This window comes from Pelodiscus sinensis, chromosome 8 (genome assembly GCF_052426305.1).
Source record: "Pelodiscus sinensis isolate ZL-2025 chromosome 8, ASM5242630v1, whole genome shotgun sequence".
In the NCBI taxonomy this organism is placed as follows: domain Eukaryota; kingdom Metazoa; phylum Chordata; order Testudines; family Trionychidae; genus Pelodiscus; species Pelodiscus sinensis.
In genome coordinates, this window is record NC_143059.1 from 29,687,955 (window position 1) to 29,698,392 (window position 10,438).

At 43.8% G+C, this 10,438-nt stretch overlaps 1 long non-coding RNA gene across 1 annotated transcript; it reads left to right on the plus strand.

Moving 5' to 3' along the window:
- Positions 1-1,293: 1,293 nt before the first annotated feature.
- On the plus strand, positions 1,294-7,833 carry LOC112545527 (uncharacterized). The gene is made up of 3 exons (XR_003089023.3): positions 1,294-1,492; positions 6,855-6,988; positions 7,603-7,833. It is a non-coding gene; the product is annotated as an uncharacterized LOC112545527 (long non-coding RNA).
- The last annotated feature ends 2,605 nt before the right edge of the window (positions 7,834-10,438 follow it).

Sequence of the window (10,438 nt, forward strand, 5' to 3'; positions counted from 1 at the left end):
TACAATCAAATCAGCTTCGCTAAATGCTGTGAACTGATTTGCATTGAATTTTCTTGATTTGATAGTCCATGCAACATATCTGAATGTTATGGTTGACCGTGACCCATTCTTCCTGCGTGAAATTAATTTCTAGGTTAATTTTATACAGCATTTTAAGACAAATCTTAAGATCATGCCATTTATTTGAGAAATGTAAGCAGGTGAGGCAAAGAAGCCTGTATAAAGTTAAGGGATTGTCCACTCTGTTGATTAAAGGGATGGTGGATATATTTCGGATATATAAACTGATCGCTCTGCTCTGAAAAAAATAATATTTTTAGGAAAGTAATGGCATTTAAAATTTAATAAAGTATCCACTGTGAAAATCACACATTTAAACATGATGGAAAGACTAAAGGCTGGGTAGACAAAAAACCGTTGTGCAGAGCTCTATTCCAATGGCTCCTATAATTCTTGGCCAGGGATTGGATGGCTTTGGTACAATCTCTGTTTCAGTGTGTTAGGGATCCCTCAGAGTCCCTTGGTAATGGGAGCTCCATGTTCTGGAATGTGCCTCATTGCCATGCAACTAGAGGCATAGAAATGTTAACTACCTGGGAATAAGCATTTGGAAAAGAGCTCTGAGCTCCCATGGAATGGGTTTGCAGGTATAGCTCTGAACATTCTGCCACTGCAGACCCAAAAGCATAACTTTAGTCCAAAAACTGAAAGTTATTTGTACAACTAGACAGTGGAGAACATTTGGCCAACTGCAGTTAATTGAAGCTGAAGAGGAATACTTTGTTTGCAATTAATTTAGATTATAAAAGCTCCATTTTAGCAATTTATCATCTTTGTCTGCTTTGTACAATGCTAATTACATTGGATAAATTCATTTAAATAGAGATACATAAATGTCCTATATTTAAAAGTGTTTCTCATACACTAACATATGAGGGGTTAAGGAACGTTATGGCTGGCATACATTTTACAACTCCAATTCAAGCAGCTAGAGACTTTTTTCTCTAGCGTCTGAAATAGCTGTTGTAATAATTTCCTATAAAGGAAAATATGGAGATGGACAGAAAGGCAAGTATACAATGATTAAAAGTTACTAGTGAGGAAGGAGTTATGGGCAGGGAAAGGCAGAACTGGAGTCCAAGTCCCTTTATTTGGATCTGGATTGCAGCACTCTGGAGCCATTGCTGCAGATTAGATTTAGATGCCATTTAGGGAAGTCCCAGAGGTTCCCTTCTCCCTCTCAATTCTGAGCCCTGCATTGTAACACTTTTTTCATCATTTATTTCCAGCTCAGCCACAGACACAGTAAAAGGTGCCATCTACAGGCTAACTGTCAACACTACAGCCTTTTAGCTCTCCAGCTTCCCAAAAAGAGCTGGTTTCTTCTCCTGAAACAGTAATATGCTAATCCCATGAGCTTGCCTTGTTGACTAAGAACCCTCACAACCGGGATATCAGAGCATGGAGGAAACTTCCACTGCATAGATGCCTTGTAAGCTCTTTGTAAGCCATGACTCCATATGTTTGTACAGTTCCTATCACAATGGAGCCCTAACCCTGACTGGGTTCTCTACCCACCACACTAATATAAATATTAACTAATAATTAATGCATGTGATGGAAGGGACTAAGAAGCATTTCTGAGGTGGGAAGGTAGATATCAGCTAGATCTGCTCAGAGGTTGATTATATAATTAATTATTTGTATTGCGATAGCACCTAGTCGCCTCAACCCATTGCAAACATAGCAAAGAGATGGCCCCTGTCCCAAAGAGCTCACAATCAAAGTATTTCCCTGCACAGTGAGGTACTAAGTGACTGGAGTAAGCAGCTGAGAGGAACATTGGTTCCAAAGTGGGGCAGAGGGAGGGATTAGAGCACTAAATGACATACCTTTGGGAACAATCCTGCATTGTAGGGGTTGATTACACAGGACTTCTGACTCATTTCTAAAATTGTGGAAGTTGTCCACGAAGCATTCCCTATTAGGGAGAGGTTAGATTCCAGTTTCTCTCTCTGGACTTGTGTGTAGAATTCAAAGGTAGCATCAAATTATAAAGTCATGATCATTTACTTATCTGATGCCATCCTTCTGACCTGAACACATCAGGCAGAGAGAGGAGGGAAGATCTGCAGTTGGTGCATGTGTGTACTGTCCCACCTAGCGGCAACTGGGAAGGGGGATAGAAAGGGAGGGAGGAGAGAGGGAGAGAGAGAGACACACACACAAACGGGATTGATTGTCTACAGCCTTCTGAGACACAGCTGGCTTTTAGTGAAAGCAGTAAAGACTCGTGCACTAAGCTCCAGAGGTCACGGGTTCAGTTATACCTGTGGGCCTTGCACATGCTTCTAGATATCAGTGAGGAACTGTTGCTGAGATGATAGCTGTGGGCTAAATTGGAACTTGACAACCTGCCCTCAGTTTTTTGTGACCACCTAGTCCAAGGTTGGGTAAGATACGTCTTGCAAGCCACTGGATCCGGCCCACGGACACCCTGATGGGACCCTCAGGCACATAGCTGCTGCTGTTTAAACTCAGAGCTTCTCCGTGTGCCTCTCTGCTCTGGAGGGAGGGGGAGACTTCATGGGAAACAACCGGCCAATAGGAGCTGAGAAATTGGCGTGGGGGATGGGGACAGTGCAAGCCTCTTCTCCCCTTCCAGAGCTGAGAGCCCCATGGAGGGAGCAACCTGCATTTTCAAGTGGTCTGGGGTTGCAGTAGGCAGGGAGCTGAGCCTGCCTTTGGGGTGCTGCAGGACTGCTGGCTGGGAAACACTTAGGTAAGCGCCTCCCAGCAAGAACCTGCCTTTGGCACTCCTGCCCCTCCTGTACCTCAATTTCTTCCCCTAGGTCACCATCCAAATGTTCGGCACCTCCCTGCCCCAGGTCACAACTCCCTCCCAGATCCTGTGCCCCATCCTACATGCCTCCTCCAAGCCGGAATCCTCTCCTGCACCCATATCCCCTTCCTGATTCTACACTGCAATCCCCTGACCCTGGTCACAACCTTCTCCTTCACCCAAACTCCCTCTCAGACTCTACACCATGTCCTGCACCCCAGTCCCGTACCCCATGTACCCTTCTGTACCCAACCTCCATCCTAGATCCCATATCTCCTCCACAGAGAAGTGCAGCCCTTGACCACTTTCCAAAATCTTGGAGTGGCCCCCCCTGCAAAAATTATTGCCCATCCCTATCTAGTCTGACCGCCAATGTAACACAGACCCAAGAACTTTGCCAAAATCATTCCTAGAGCAGAATTTTTAGAAAAACAGCCAATTCAAAAATTGCAAGTGATGGAGGATCTGCCACAACCCTTGGTAAATTGTTGCAATGGTTAATTACTCTTGATTACTAAATCAAGTTAATTTAGTTAATTACTAAAAATGTTGTCCCTTATTTTCAGGCTGAATTTATCTGGCTTCAACTTCCAGCCATTGGATTATGTTAAATCTTTCTCTGTGAGACTGAGGAGCTCATTAACAAATATTTGTTTCCCAAACATGATTCTGGGATGCATTAACAGGTGTGTTGTGAGCAAGACATGAGAAGTCATTCTTCCACTCTACTCTGTGCTAGTTAGGCCTCATTTGGAGTATTGTGTCCAGTTCTGGGCACCGCATTTCAAGAAAGATGTGGAGAAATTGGAGAAGGTCCAGAGAAGAGCAATGAAAATGATTAAAGGTTTAGAGAACATGACCTATGAAGGAAGGCTGAACGAATTGGGTTTGTTTAGTTTAGAAAAGAGAATATTGAGGGGGAACATGATAGCAGTTTTCAGATATCTAAAAGGGTGTCATAAGGAGGAGGGAGAAAACTTGTTCATCTTGGCCTCTGAGTATAGAACCAGAAGCAATGGGCTTAAACTGCAGCAAGGGAGGTTTAGGTTGGACATTAGGAAAAAGTTCCTGTCAGGGTAGTCAAACACTGGAATAAATTGCCCAGGGAGGTTGTAGAATCTCCATCTCTGGAGATAGTTAAGAGTAGGTTAGATAAATGTCTATCAGGGATGGTCTAGACAGTATTTGGTCCTGCCATGAGGGCAGGGGACTGGACTCGATGACCTCTCGAGGTCCCTTCCAGTCCTAGTATTCTATGATTCTTTGATTACACTAAGGAGCCATACAGAGAATGAACTGTCTCAGTTCCTCTCCTCCTCCCTCCCCCCTTTCCCTAGGGCTGGGTAAGGAAGAAGATTACTCACTTCCCTTTGTGTGCCCAGCCAGCTACTGTGGCTGAAAGTAAGAGGATGGGGCCAAGAACTGTTTCACTCCCCTCTGCTCTCCTCTCTACCCTGTTTCTTCCCCTTTGCCTACAGCTGGGAAAATTGGACAAGTGGCCCCTGCTATCCTCATCCAGATGAGCATAGTGTAGGAATAAGGATGTTAAATTGCAGTTATCTGGCTAATCGTGTAGTTGATACAATTTCCACCATGAACAGAGGTTGCTGTGGGCTGCTGCTGGAGCAGCCTCTGTTCATGGCAGCCATACCTGGCCACCGCAAACAGAGGCTGCTCTGGCACCAGCGCTTGTTCATGGTGCTCAAGGCTGGCCATGGCCAGGGGCTGCTGCTGAAGCAACCCCTTTGCATGGCCAGCCTTGGCTGCCACGAACAGAGGCTGCTTGGTAACAGCAGCCCCCATCTGCAGGGGGCAACTCTCCTTTGGGACCCCCATGGACAGGGGCTGCTTCACAGCAGTATCTCATATTCCACCCCCCCCCCCCCCACCCAGAGGCAGCAGGGGGGTTGCAGGGCTGCACTGGGTGAGGGGGAGGGGAGAGTCAGCTTTTAAGCTAGCTTCCCCCAGCACCAGCTCCTGTTCCCTCCCTAACTTTGCTGCCTCTCATAGAGGCAGCAAGTGGGAGAGGGGTGGTGGTGAGTAGTTGATACTCCAGTTGACTACTTACTAACATCCCCATGTAGGAGGAAGCCTTGATATCTTTTTCTCCCCTCTCATAGGCCTAGACTTCACAGCAAAATAAGGACTTTAAGGGCCACAAGAGCTCCAAGACCCTGGGCAGATTTCTCTGAAATGTTCCTTTCCAGTCACCAGCACATGGCTGCCATTTGAAAGCTTTAACTGCCACTTTCCCTCTCAACTTCTGTTCTCTAGCAGCCAGAAAGCCACCAATAGAAAGCCCAGCTTCCTGCACAAGGAATGGCAGATAAGTGGCTCACTTATATGTCCATTCTGTAAAGGATCACCTGCACTGGCACCATGGGCCTCTTAAAGATGAAGGTGTAAGGGAGAGACACGGAGAGAAGGAACAGGCACCATTGTAGAACAAAAACACATTGCTTAAAATGGTCCCAGCAACTTCTGACCTGGAGGTGTGCTCTAAATGATTAAAAAACTTGTCTAGTAACTCTCTGTGCCACAGCAAAGAGCTGAACTATTCATAATCTTGGAGCACCTTGCATCTTTGCCTCTAGCTAGTCTCCCATTCTCTCTGGATGCAATTGTTCAGTCTTCTCAGCTGCCCTACAAACTGCTGGAATCTCCACCAACTCAGGAGCTGGAGCTAAGGACAAGGAATTAGCAGCAAACAATTCAGCATAAGCTAGCTGCTTCTCATATTCCATAGACTCAAACCATGCCTATACTCAACACTTCAAGAGTTCTTGATTGTGCCAGCAGTAGCAACAGCATAAGCTTGAGGGGAGAAAACATGCTGATGTCCCATGACATTTTTTGCCACTATCATTTAAACATACTCTGGGTGAACACAGTGGAGATGGCATGTTGGTAAAACAGCCAGCATTTTGTTTACATTTGAATTAAAAGGGCCTTACCAAGCATAAAACACCACTGTGGTAGACTGGGTTCATACACACAATAAGCAACAACTCCTCCACAGAGTTTACAACATAAATGTACAAGCCAGGGCAAGGATGGGAGAAAGGAAATATCCTTACTGCCATTTTACATGTGAGGAAGTAACTTAAATATCTTATCCAAGATCACAGAGGATCTTTGGGAAGAACTGGAACACAGAATCTCAGTCCTGTGCCTACCTATAAGACTGTTTGCATTGCATCTCTTTTAGTGGTTCAGCCTTGTCACACTTGCTCCTGGTATAGCCTGGCTCTATTCTAAACTCCTTCAATTTCCACTTGTCTGTTTTCATCCTGTCCTAACTATGCACACACCTAATTCCCTTTTCTTCTCTTCCTCCCTCCCCCCCCCCCACACAAAACACAAAAAACTGGGGCAGATGCAGCAGAATAATAGACACCTATACATTTATAATACAAAGAAATGCATCTTAAGAATTCCTCCTCCACTCAACAGCTTATCTGAAAACAAGGCAGCTCATAAGGTGTGGAATTATCCGGTTGGTACCCATGCTTACTTAGCTCATAAAGAACAGTTGCAGCTTGGTAAAGGCAAACATCTGCAGATCCAGTTAGTTTTTTAAGTGTACACCTACACAGGGACAAAAGTGCTGCAGCAAAGCCACTGCTGGGCCAGGTCTGCTGAATGGGATGGCATGCTTGGGCGTCAGAGCTAAATATCACTGTGTAGATGTTCAAGTTTCAGCTGGAATCCAAGCTCTGAGACCTGCACCCTCACAGGGTCCTAGAACTTGGGCTCCAAACCAAGCCAGAATGTCTACATAGCATTTTTTTCAGCTCCAGAACCTGAATTGGCTGACCCAGGCCAGCTGTGGGGTTTTTAATTCTGTGTAGAGTATAAACTGAGAACAGGAGTTTAGTTCTAGGAGTAAGGTTAAAATGGATTATGCTTATACACACAACTGTTTAGTTTAGCTACTCGTGATGTGTTTTTCAGAACCATCTTACCCAGCCCATAGTGAGAGATGTTTAAAGTAGGGCTTTCTCCTTCACAGCTCATTGTCTTCCTTGTTCTTAATCCTGCAATGAAGGAAGTAGACTGTGTTTGTGATGTTGCTGCAGTTTACAAGGCTGTCCTCAGAAGAGGATTAAAAGAACTTTACACCGTATCTTCAAACAGCATGGGAAGGTAGGTTTGAAGGGGAAAGGCAGTGCTGAAAAGCAAAGTGAAAACCATAAACAGGACAGTTGGCCTTTGTATATAATCTCGTGTTTCAAATTTGCTCTAATTCTAAAGACTCTTTTCAAATCAAAACCTTCTGCTTTATATTAAAAACATTTGTCACAGCAGATATTATGTCTTATACTGTTGCACAATAAAAGCTATGCTGTGCAGAGCAGTTGCTACTGGGTATCACTCATATTTATGAAATCTGGAATCTATGCTAAGTTTTGGGAGTGAAGACTGTATTCATAGAAATGTGCTTATTACATTATAAGCAGATAAGTGGACTAGTTTAATTTTTTCCAGATAGATATATACACATTGGAATTCATATTTAGCCAACCCCTGTTACATAGTTATATCCTCCCTCCCAATATGATGTAATAAATTAGGAAACTTTCTTATCTCAGTTAGTTCTTTCAATGCAATCCAACAGAGCACAAGCCCATCTTAGTGCGAGCTACAGCCCTTCACCATCTGTTTAGAACCTAATTACAAATGCAAAAAAATAATGTGCTTTACAATTGCACCAGTAAAAAGCTGTAAATGATTTAAATGCATGCATATGTTCCCTGCAGAATTCAACATGCATCTGTGGCTGCTTCTCCTCACATCAGGGACACAAATCAACAGAAAACTACCCACATCTGACTAACAGAATGTCTCCATAATGGTGATTTTTTAATACTTTTTTTTAAAATGGTAAACAGGACTTTTTGTAGCAATTCATTCAACTGCATTTTCTTCATTCCATTTTAAAAACGGTTTATCACCATTGTGTAACTATAGTACAAATCACTCCATAAAACTTGCTAAAGGAGGACAGGAACAGAGAGTCAGAGGGCGAGTCTGCAGCTGGTTGTCTACATTTCAAAGTATAATTATTTCTACAGAGTGAAATGCTACAAGATACAACAACAATCCTGTCTGGTATAGGAGCAGACCATCTGCCCTGGAATGTTCCATTGCTGGGGGCTGATGATGCAAAGCCTATTCAAGACATTTTGAGTTTTCCCATAGATGTCAACTGACTTAGAATTAGGCCTTGAGACATTTGACTATCACAGTTGGAGCTCCACTTCCAGGTCTTGGTGTTCCTTTAGCCCATGTATCATAGAATCATAGAATAATAGGACTGGAAGGGACCTCGAGAAGTCATCGAGTCCAGCCCCCCGCCCTCAAGGCAGGACCAAGCTCCGTCTACACCATCCCTGACAGATGTCTATCTAACCTGTTCTTAAATATCTCCAGAGAGGGAGATTCTACCACCTCCCTTGGCAATTTATTCCAATATTTGACCACCCTGACAGTTAGGAATTTTTTCCTAATGTCCAATCTAAACCTCCCCTGCTGCACTGTAAGCCCATTACTCCTTGTCCTGTCCTCAGAAACCAAGAGGAACAAATTTTCTCCTTCCTCCTTGTGACACCCTTTTGGATATTTGAAAACCGCTATCATGTCCCCCCTTAATCTTCTTTTTTCCAAACTAAACAAGCCCAGTTCATGAAGCCTGGCTTCATAGGTCATGTTCTCTAAACCTTTAATCATTCTTGTCGCTCTTCTCTGTACCCTTTCCAATTTCTCCACATCTTTCTTGAAATGTGGCGCCCAGAACTGGACACAGTACTCCAGCTGAGGCCTAACTAGTGCAGAGTAGAGCGGCAGAATGACTTCACGAGTTTTGCTTACAACACACCTGTTGATACAACCTAGAATCATATTTGCTTTTTTTGCAACAGCATCACACTGTTGACTCATATTCAACTTGTGGTCCACTATGACCCCTAGATCTCTTTCCGCCATGCTCCTTCCTAGACAGTCGCTTCCCCTCTTGTATGTATGGAACTGATTGGTCCTTTCTAAGTGGAGCACTTTGCATTTCTCTATATTAAACCTCATCCTGTTTATCTCTGACCATTTCTCTAACTTGCTAAGGTCATTTTGAATTATGTCCCTATCCTCCAAAGAAGTTGCAACTCCACCCAGTTTGGTATCATCTGCAAACTTAATAAGCGTACTCTCTATCCCAATATCTACATCATTGATGAAGATATTGAACAGTACGGGTCCCAAAACAGACCTTTGCGGAACTCCACTTGTTATCCCTTTCCGGCAGGATTTAGCACCGTTAACAACAACTCTCTGACTATGGTTATCCAGCCAATTATGCACCCACCTTATAGTGGCCCTATCTAAGTTATATTTGCCTAGTTTATCAATAAGAATATCATGCGAGACCGTATCAAATGCCTTACTAAAGTCTAGGTATATGCCATCCATCGCTTCTCCCTTATCCACAAGGCTCGTTATCCTATCAAAGAAAGCTATCAGATTAGTTTGGCATGACTTGTTCTTCACAAACCCATGCTGGCTATTCCCTATCACTTTATTACCTTCCAAGTGTTTGCAAATGATTTCCTTAATTACCTGCTCCATTATCTTCCCTGGGACAGACGTTAAACTGACCAGTCTGTAGTTTCCTGGGTTGTTCTTATTCCCCTTTTTATAGATGGGCACAATATTTGCCCTTTTCCAGTCTTCTGGAATCTCCCCTGTCTGCCATGATTTTTCAAAGATCATAGCTAAAGGCTCAGATACCTCCTCTATCAGCTCCTTGAGTATCCTGGGATGCATTTCATCAGGACCTGGTGACTTGTAAGAGAACCTCAATATTTTAGAACATTGGTATAGGTGAAGATTTACATATGGATGAAGGAAACAGGTAGCGAATGTGAGGTGTGACAGTGGGGGGAAGGGTGCAACTGCCAAGCAACTACCGCTTATAAAAATGTCAAACCAAAAAACCACAGACAGGGCCACATTTGGAACAGTCTGAAACAGCAGAACTGTCCCATGAACACGCATTGCCCTTCACTGTAGAGGTCAAGGTAGCAAAGTCTCTAAATGCAGCTGCTGATGAGCTGCTGAAGGAAGGTTAAAGAGCAATGACTTGAGACCCACCTGTAATAGGGAAATCTCTTAACATTCTGCTGGAATCAGTGTGGTGATGAAAAACACTGATGCTTCCCTGGGGCTCCCTTCCCATATGAATCAAGCTGACAGGAGATTGGTAATTAGGAGTGAGGTCATACTGGCTGGCCTGTGGACCTATATGGAGAGAAATATGCATACTGCTCATTAGGAAGTGTGTGAACTTTGCAGATAGACTGTATGGTTAGGCTGCACATACAGAGCAAGAATTGCTACTAGCACACACAAAGCAGATTGTTTCCTTATGCTAAAGTTACAGGAATAACTCTTCACAAATTGCCCCACTAGTCCACTGAAACAGTGTGTCCCATGGTATGTGGAGCCCCCCCCCCTTCCTGGAGTCATGTGATTGCCTGACATCTTTTATGTAAGTTTTAGATCTCGTGATTTCAGAGAAAAACTTGAATATGTGAGCAGACCTAA